The sequence below is a fragment of the Drosophila miranda genome, assembly GCF_003369915.1.
Source record: "Drosophila miranda strain MSH22 chromosome Y unlocalized genomic scaffold, D.miranda_PacBio2.1 Contig_Y1_pilon, whole genome shotgun sequence".
Lineage (NCBI taxonomy): Eukaryota > Metazoa > Arthropoda > Insecta > Diptera > Drosophilidae > Drosophila > Drosophila miranda.
Genome location: NW_022881603.1, coordinates 3,272,092 through 3,281,599, shown reverse-complemented (window position 1 = coordinate 3,281,599; position 9,508 = coordinate 3,272,092). Strand labels below are relative to the sequence as shown.

Genomic DNA, 9,508 nt, shown 5'->3' with positions numbered 1-9,508 from the left:
TAACTTAGTATCGGGTATAACCGTAGAGTTGCGGTGTCCGCAGCAACTCACAACGTTCCCCCTCGTTATACCCGATACTCAAAATGAATATATTAGATTTGTGGTAAAAGTGGATGTGTGTAACGTCCAGAAGGAATCGTTTCCGACCCCATAAAGTATAAATATTCTGGATCAGCATCAATAGCCGAGTCGATTGAGCCATGTCTGTCTGTCCGTCTGTCCGTCCGTCCGTCTGTCCGTCCGTCCGTCCATCCGTCCGTTCGTCTGTCCGTCCCCTTCAGCGCCTAGTGCTCAAAGACTATAAGAGCTAGAGCAACGATGTTTTGGATCCAGACTTCTGTGATATGTCACTGCTACAAAAATATTTCAAAACTTCGCCCCGCCCACTTCCGCCCCCACAAAGGACGAAAATCTGTGGCATCCACATTTTTAAAGATACGATAAAACCAAAAACGCAGAATCGTAGAGGATGCCTATATGTTTTAGAATGTAAGATCTCAACCAGATCGTATAATTATTATACCCAGAATCAAGAAAACAATTTCATTCTTTCTCGCTCTGTCTCTCTCTAACACACAGGTTTCATGGTCGGTTTTGCCAATTGCAAAATATGAGTTCAAGGATCTCAGAACCTATAAGAGCCAGAGCAACCAAATTTGGTATCCACGCTCCTGTGATATCGGACCTTGACCGTTTCGTGTCCAAATTTCGCCACACCCCCTTCCGCCCCCGCAAAGGACGAAAATCTGGGGCATCCACAAATCTCAGAGACTATTAAGGCTAGAGTAACCAAATTTGGTATCCGCACTTCTGTTAGATCTCACTATAAAACGTATATCTCAGAATTTCGCCCCACCCCCTTCCGCCCCCACAAAGGACGAAAATCTGTTGCATCCACAATATTGCACATTCGAGAAAACTAAAACGCAGAATCATAGATAATGACCATATCTATCAGATTGCTGAATCTGGATCAGATCGGATAATTTTTATAGCCAATAGGAACAAATCAATTTGCAGTGGCTACGCAGCGACCGACGTCACGCTCAGACTGATTTTCTGTCTCTCTCGCACGCACTCTTTGTCGTGTCGTTTAATATTAGCAGCGTCTGCCGGAGGAGAGCCATACTGACTTAGTATCGGGTATAACCGTAGAGTTGCGGTGTCCGCAGCAACTCAGAACGTTCCCCCTCGTTATACCCGATACTCAAAATGAATATATTAGATTCATTATATCCAAAAGGAATCGTTTCCGACCCCATAAAGTATATATATTCTTGATCAGCATCAATAGCCGAGTCGATTGAGCCATGTCTGTCCGCCTGTCCGTCTGTCCGTCCGTCCGTCTGTCCGTCTGTCCGTCCCCTTCTGCGCCTAGTGCTCAAAGACTATAAGAGCTAGAGCAACGATGTTTTGGATCCAGACTTCTGTGACATGTCACTGGTACAAAAATATTTCAAAACTTCGCCCCGCCCACTTCCGGCCCCACAAAGGACGAAAATCTGTGGCATCCACAATTTTAAAGATATGAGAAAACCAAAAACATATAATTGTAGAGAATGACCATATATTTAAGACTGCGGAATCTGAATTGGATCGTTTTATTATTATAGCCAGCATCAAGAAAACTATTTCATTTTTTCTCGCCCTGTCTCTCTCTAACACACACACGTAGCATAGGCGGCTTTGCTTAGAGTAAAACATTAGCGCCTAGATCTCAGAGACTCCAAAAGCTAGAGCAACCAAATTTGGTATCCACACTCCTAATATATCGGACCGAGACGAGTTTGTTTCAAAATTTCGCCACAACCCCTTCCGCCCCCGCAAAGGACGAAAATCTGGGGATATTCAAAAATCTCAGAGACTATTAAGGCTAGAGTAACCAAATTTGGTATCCGCACTCCTGTTAGATCTTACTATAAAACGTGTATCTCAAAATTTCGCCCCACCCCCTTCCGCCCACACAAAGGACGAAAATCTGTTGCATCCACAATATTGCACATTCGAGAAAACTAAAAACGCAGAATCATAGATAATGACCATATCTATCAGATTCCTGAATCTGGATCAGATCGGATAATTTTTATAGGCAAAAGGAACAAATCAATTTTCAGTGGCTACGCAGCGCCCGACGTCACGCTCAGACTGATTTTCTGTCTCTCTCGCACGCACTCTTTGTCGTGTGGTTCAATATTAGCGGCGTCTGCCGGAGGAGAGCCATACTGACTTAGTATCGGGTATAACTGTAGAGTTGCGGTGTCCGCAGCAACTCACAACGTTCCCCCTCGTTATACCCGATACTCAAAATGAGTATTGGGGTATATTAGATTTGCAAGTCATATACGCAAAGTACAAAGGAAGAGCGCCATTCGTTGGCTTCTTTGCATGCCTCAAGCCGTTCGTTTTGGTGCTGGACCTTGAGCTGGTGCGCCACATTCTCGTCACACACGCGGGAAACTTCACCACGCGAGGTCTATACAGCAATGACGGCTCAGAGCCGCTATCGGGAAATCTTCTACAGCTGGACGGGCACAAGTGGCGGGCGCTCCACGCTCAATCCACGGGCGTGTTCACCCCAGCGAACATCAACAAGCTACTGCCCAGGCTCGTGCTGATCTCCAGGGGTGTACAGAGAAGCCTGGAAAAGGAACGTCTGCAGACCCCGAACATCAACGAGCTGGTGGACAGCTATAACTTGGACGTGGTGGCCTCGATGGCCTTTGGACTGTCAGCCGATCAAACGGAGTTTCGCCGGTGGACCCAAAGCTACTGGGGCAAGTTCAGTCTGTGGCGTGCCTATCTGGCATTGGAGTTCCCCCTACTCGCGCAGCTGCTCAATCACAAGAGCTACGCCGTATCGGCCATGGCCTACTTTCAAAAGGTGGTGCTCGGGCAGCTGCAGGAACAGCGTAGGAGGGATCGCCAGCCACTGCAGACCTTCCTGCAACTATATTCAAACATAGACCAGCCACTGGACGATGTCCAGATTGCAGCACAGGCCTTTGGCTTCGTCCTGGCCGGACTGGTTCCCCTAAATGCCACCCTCAGCTTTTGTCTCTACGAATTGGCGCGGCAGCCGGAGCTGCAGGATCGGGTCAGAGCAGAGATTCGAAAGACTCTGGAACAACACAGCGGACAACTGACAACGGAAGGGCTGAAGGAGCTGCTGTACACGAAGCAAGTTCTGAATGGTAAGTGGGTGAAATTCCATACCACACACACATCCTGATCTTGACTCTTGCTCCTCCAGAAACGCTGCGCCTGCACACACCTTATCCCTTCTTGTTGCGCCGAGCCACCAAAGAGTTTGAGCTGCCCGGATCGGTATTTGTCATAGCAAGGGGTTACAATGTTCTCATACCCACGGCAGCGATTCACCGGTATACTGTCATCTATGAGGAACCCTTGCGATTTGATCCGGATCGCTTTGAGACCGAAGCCAAACGAACCCGGCCGGCCATGTCCTTTCTGCCCTTTGGCGACGGCTTGCGCGGTTGCATAGCCGCTGGTGGGACTGGTGACCCTACTGCAATACCACAGATACACGCCCTGTTCCAAGACGGCAATTCCCCTGGAGTATGACAATGCCAGGCTGCTGTTAATGCCAAAAACGGACATTCATCTGAATGTGGAGCGGGTGGACAACTAAGGGCAGTGCTAGCCAGCCCCTGGACTTACTATTTTGTATTGTTTTCCTCTGTATTTTTTATTGTACAAAATTTTTATATCCTTATTTGCACTTATTTTGTTAATTTCTTTAAGCTCCGGTCTTGTGTGATAATGCAGACGGTGATTTTATTTATACTTACTGCACCAAGATCAACAACCTGAACAAATAAATATACATATAAATTTAAAAAATAGCGAAGTTAGGCCACCGATGATCAGAATAGCCGTACATTGTTGATAATTTTTCCATGCCAGCAGCTGGATGTGACAAAAGATGGGTATTACGACAACTACGAGACAATACAGTCTCGATCATGAATAGAATATATAAACCAATTTAAGGCTTTAATCTATTCCAACGAAAGCTTGTACTTTTTGGTCAAAGACAAGTCGTTCTGATAAAAACCCCTTGAGTTTCAATGCCTTTATTGACAAGCAGCTTAATTAAAAGGTCCATTTTCAGATCGGAAAAATGTTATTTTTAACCATAGCTGGGATTGAATTGTCATTTCGATAAAAAGTATATATGGTATAAATAAATAGTATTGTGATTTTTAAAATAATTGTATTTAACCGCCCAATGCGTTTCGATTATCGCACCAAAATACAGTTATTTTTTAAATAAACGGGGGCTGGCTAAGTTATTTTTTTCATCGGTATATTACGGTATATTTCTGAGGGTCAGATGGTCACAGTGGTGCTCTTTCCTGTTGATACATGCAACGAAAAACTGAGCCGGGAGAGCGTCATTTTGAATGAGCTATAAAAAGGGCAACAGGAAAAAAGCACGCACTTCTCGTATCCGTTTCTTGGGATTTTTCTCTCTTTCATGGTGGGATATCCTCTCTTTGCGGAGTGATTTTTCGACGTAACAATTTCCCTGCAACAATGAGATTCTTTCCAGACACATTACCGTTGTCAAATTCAATTTTTATGGGCCAGACTCATGTGCCGAGAAATCGAGCAGCATGTCCCGCAACATTGGCATTCTGCATACCCTAGGAAAAAGGATATTGTAAAATTGTGAATAGGTTTGTCATCCCAGGCAAAAAAAATGTTTTTTCAATATATTTTAATATTATTCTATATTATTTAATATTATTTTCAATATTTCAACGATATTTTAAAGCTTATTGTCTTCTTGTAGGGACCAAGAATAGGTATCAGGATCGAGATATATATACAAAACAGTCATCATATACATGAATATGTCTAAAAAATGTCAATTTGAGAAAAGGTCTTTATTTTATCTTCATATCAATATATATACTTTCATATAAAATTAACAAAATAGGGTATACAAAGGCCTATACTACGGCTTACACGGAATATAGCGACTTTTTTTTTGTTGAACTTTTTCATTTAAACCTTTTTTTACAATAAATACAATAGAAGCAAGGATTAAAAACTATCTGTCGGGTCAAGCAGCTTAAATATTTTAAATTATTGCGAGTGGTGCGGCCCAAAGGAAATGCATTTTGGTGTTGTCGTTTCCAATGCCCCACTGCAAAGATCATTTGCTACCGCATATGCGCATGCAGCGGAATTCTTTCGTCTCCTTATGTCGCAATCTCTCGGACTCGGCTTAACAGCGTCCCCGAGCAGCTCTAACGCTCTCGGGCTATCATACGCTCTCGCTCGCGTCTAAGCTTGCTGCATAGGGCCCGGCAATTTGGCCCGTCAGCCCTTGCATGGGTAGTCTTGAGCTAATCGTCGCAGCTATTATTTGGTGACCCCGACGTGATTGTGCAATAAATAATCCATTAGTGCAATCACAAGCTAATATAGCATTCAAAGATCTTAACTAATTGCCATCTCAGCCAGTGTCATCGACCACATAAGTTATCCATACATATATACACCGGCCTCCCCTGCATATTCGGTAGTGCACGGAGCTGTTGGCTTGCGCTTCTCTTTTCGGTCATCTTCCCGCAAGAAACGTTTCTTACACCGGTCGCCTTTGTATATACAGTTCGTACATATGTAGCTGTTCGCTTGCTGGGCTCGGTTCTTGTCGTCTATTGCTCGTGTTACTCTTTGCGATCATCTTCCCGCAAGAAACGTTTCTTACACCGGTCGCCTTTGTATATACAGTTCGTACATAGCTGTTCGCTTGCTGGGCTCGGTTCTTGTCGTCTATTGCTCGTGTTACTCTTTGCGATCATCTTCCCGCTAGAGACGTTGGTCTTTCTGCTAACGCTGCCGCTACCATGGAAATTAATGCTGCAAACGAAATTCCAATGACCAGTGAGCAAAACAGGGTGTCTTTTTTTAAGCTTAAGTCAACGGAATTATGCGAGAAAATGAAAGGGTTAGCTACCGCTTGGCAGAATGAGTCGTCAGACTGTGACTACTACATGCTCGTGGTAAAGCAAGAGCAAGTCGAGGAGGTTGATCAGCAAATTTGCGATGTTGCACGGCGAGCTTGAGGAATTGGATCGAAGCGAAATTCACAGTGGTTTGTGTGACATTTTTGAGTTACTTGCAAGCTCGCTGAAGGCGGCGATTATGAGGGAAATGGCTAAGAGTAGCGGCCGCATGCCGTTTCATTCTACCTTGGCTGGAGGAAATACTACGGTTGAGTTTGCCGGCTCGCAATTTCTACCTCACCGTAGACAAGTACCATCCCTGCCTCCTATACAATTGCTGACGTTTAGCGGCGGGTATGCGAACTGGACGGACTTTTATTCAATGTTTGCCGCAGAATCATAGATAATGACCATATCTATCAGATTGCTGAATCTGGATCAGATCGGATAATTTTTATAGCCAATAGGAACAAATCAATTTGCAGTGGCTACGCAGCGACCGACGTCACGCTCAGACTGATTTTCTGTCTCTCTCGCACGCACTCTTTGTCGTGTCGTTTAATATTAGCAGCGTCTGCCGGAGGAGAGCCATACTGACTTAGTATCGGGTATAACCGTAGAGTTGCGGTGTCCGCAGCAACTCAGAACGTTCCCCCTCGTTATACCCGATACTCAAAATGAATATATTAGATTCATTATATCCAAAAGGAATCGTTTCCGACCCCATAAAGTATATATATTCTTGATCAGCATCAATAGCCGAGTCGATTGAGCCATGTCTGTCCGCCTGTCCGTCTGTCCGTCCGTCCGTCTGTCCGTCTGTCCGTCCCCTTCTGCGCCTAGTGCTCAAAGACTATAAGAGCTAGAGCAACGATGTTTTGGATCCAGACTTCTGTGACATGTCACTGGTACAAAAATATTTCAAAACTTCGCCCCGCCCACTTCCGGCCCCACAAAGGACGAAAATCTGTGGCATCCACAATTTTAAAGATATGAGAAAACCAAAAACATATAATTGTAGAGAATGACCATATATTTAAGACTGCGGAATCTGAATTGGATCGTTTTATTATTATAGCCAGCATCAAGAAAACTATTTCATTTTTTCTCGCCCCGTCTCTCTCTAACACACACACGTAGCATAGGCGGCTTTGCTTAGAGTAAAACATTAGCGCCTAGATCTCAGAGACTCCAAAAGCTAGAGCAACCAAATTTGGTATCCACACTCCTAATATATCGGACCGAGACGAGTTTGTTTCAAAATTTCGCCACAACCCCTTCCGCCCCCGCAAAGGACGAAAATCTGGGATATTCAAAAATCTCAGAGACTATTAAGGCTAGAGTAACCAAATTTGGTATCCGCACTCCTGTTAGATCTTACTATAAAACGTGTATCTCAAAATTTCGCCCCACCCCCTTCCGCCCACACAAAGGACGAAAATCTGTTGCATCCACAATATTGCACATTCGAGAAAACTAAAAACGCAGAATCATAGATAATGACCATATCTATCAGATTGCTGAATCTGGATCAGATCGGATAATTTTTATAGGCAAAAGGAACAAATCAATTTTCAGTGGCTACGCAGCGCCCGACGTCACGCTCAGACTGATTTTCTGTCTCTCTCGCACGCACTCTTTGTCGTGTGGTTCAATATTAGCGGCGTCTGCCGGAGGAGAGCCATACTGACTTAGTATCGGGTATAACTGTAGAGTTGCGGTGTCCGCAGCAACTCACAACGTTCCCCCTCGTTATACCCGATACTCAAAATGAGTATTGGGGTATATTAGATTTGCAAGTCATATACGCAAAGTACAAAGGAAGAGCGCCATTCGTTGGCTTCTTTGCATGCCTCAAGCCGTTCGTTTTGGTGCTGGACCTTGAGCTGGTGCGCCACATTCTCGTCACACACGCGGGAAACTTCACCACGCGAGGTCTATACAGCAATGACGGCTCAGAGCCGCTATCGGGAAATCTTCTACAGCTGGACGGGCACAAGTGGCGGGCGCTCCACGCTCAATCCACGGGCGTGTTCACCCCAGCGAACATCAACAAGCTACTGCCCAGGCTCGTGCTGATCTCCAGGGGTGTACAGAGAAGCCTGGAAAAGGAACGTCTGCAGACCCCGAACATCAACGAGCTGGTGGACAGCTATAACTTGGACGTGGTGGCCTCGATGGCCTTTGGACTGTCAGCCGATCAAACGGAGTTTCGCCGGTGGACCCAAAGCTACTGGGGCAAGTTCAGTCTGTGGCGTGCCTATCTGGCATTGGAGTTCCCCCTACTCGCGCAGCTGCTCAATCACAAGAGCTACGCCGTATCGGCCATGGCCTACTTTCAAAAGGTGGTGCTCGGGCAGCTGCAGGAACAGCGTAGGAGGGATCGCCAGCCACTGCAGACCTTCCTGCAACTATATTCAAACATAGACCAGCCACTGGACGATGTCCAGATTGCAGCACAGGCCTTTGGCTTCGTCCTGGCCGGACTGGTTCCCCTAAATGCCACCCTCAGCTTTTGTCTCTACGAATTGGCGCGGCAGCCGGAGCTGCAGGATCGGGTCAGAGCAGAGATTCGAAAGACTCTGGAACAACACAGCGGACAACTGACAACGGAAGGGCTGAAGGAGCTGCTGTACACGAAGCAAGTTCTGAATGGTAAGTGGGTGAAATTCCATACCACACACACATCCTGATCTTGACTCTTGCTCCTCCAGAAACGCTGCGCCTGCACACACCTTATCCCTTCTTGTTGCGCCGAGCCACCAAAGAGTTTGAGCTGCCCGGATCGGTATTTGTCATAGCAAGGGGTTACAATGTTCTCATACCCACGGCAGCGATTCACCGGTATACTGTCATCTATGAGGAACCCTTGCGATTTGATCCGGATCGCTTTGAGACCGAAGCCAAACGAACCCGGCCGGCCATGTCCTTTCTGCCCTTTGGCGACGGCTTGCGCGGTTGCATAGCCGCTGGTGGGACTGGTGACCCTACTGCAATACCACAGATACACGCCCTGTTCCAAGACGGCAATTCCCCTGGAGTATGACAATGCCAGGCTGCTGTTAATGCCAAAAACGGACATTCATCTGAATGTGGAGCGGGTGGACAACTAAGGGCAGTGCTAGCCAGCCCCTGGACTTACTATTTTGTATTGTTTTCCTCTGTATTTTTTATTGTACAAAATTTTTATATCCTTATTTGCACTTATTTTGTTAATTTCTTTAAGCTCCGGTCTTGTGTGATAATGCAGACGGTGATTTTATTTATACTTACTGCACCAAGATCAACAACCTGAACAAATAAATATACATATAAATTTAAAAAATAGCGAAGTTAGGCCACCGATGATCAGAATAGCCGTACATTGTTGATAATTTTTCCATGCCAGCAGCTGGATGTGACAAAAGATGGGTATTACGACAACTACGAGACAATACAGTCTCGATCATGAATAGAATATATAAACCAATTTAAGGCTTTAATCTATTCCAACGAAAGCTTGTACTTTTTGGTCAAAGACAAGTCGTTCT

The 9,508-nt window shown here is 45.5% G+C and overlaps 2 pseudogenes; both read left to right on the top strand.

Annotated features, from left to right (window-relative positions):
* The first annotated feature begins 2,323 nt into the window (after window positions 1-2,323).
* Window positions 2,324-3,855, top strand: LOC117190201 (annotated as a pseudogene).
* An 88-nt stretch (window positions 3,856-3,943) lies between these two features.
* Window positions 3,944-9,297, top strand: LOC117190200 (annotated as a pseudogene).
* Window positions 9,298-9,508: the final 211 nt, after the last annotated feature.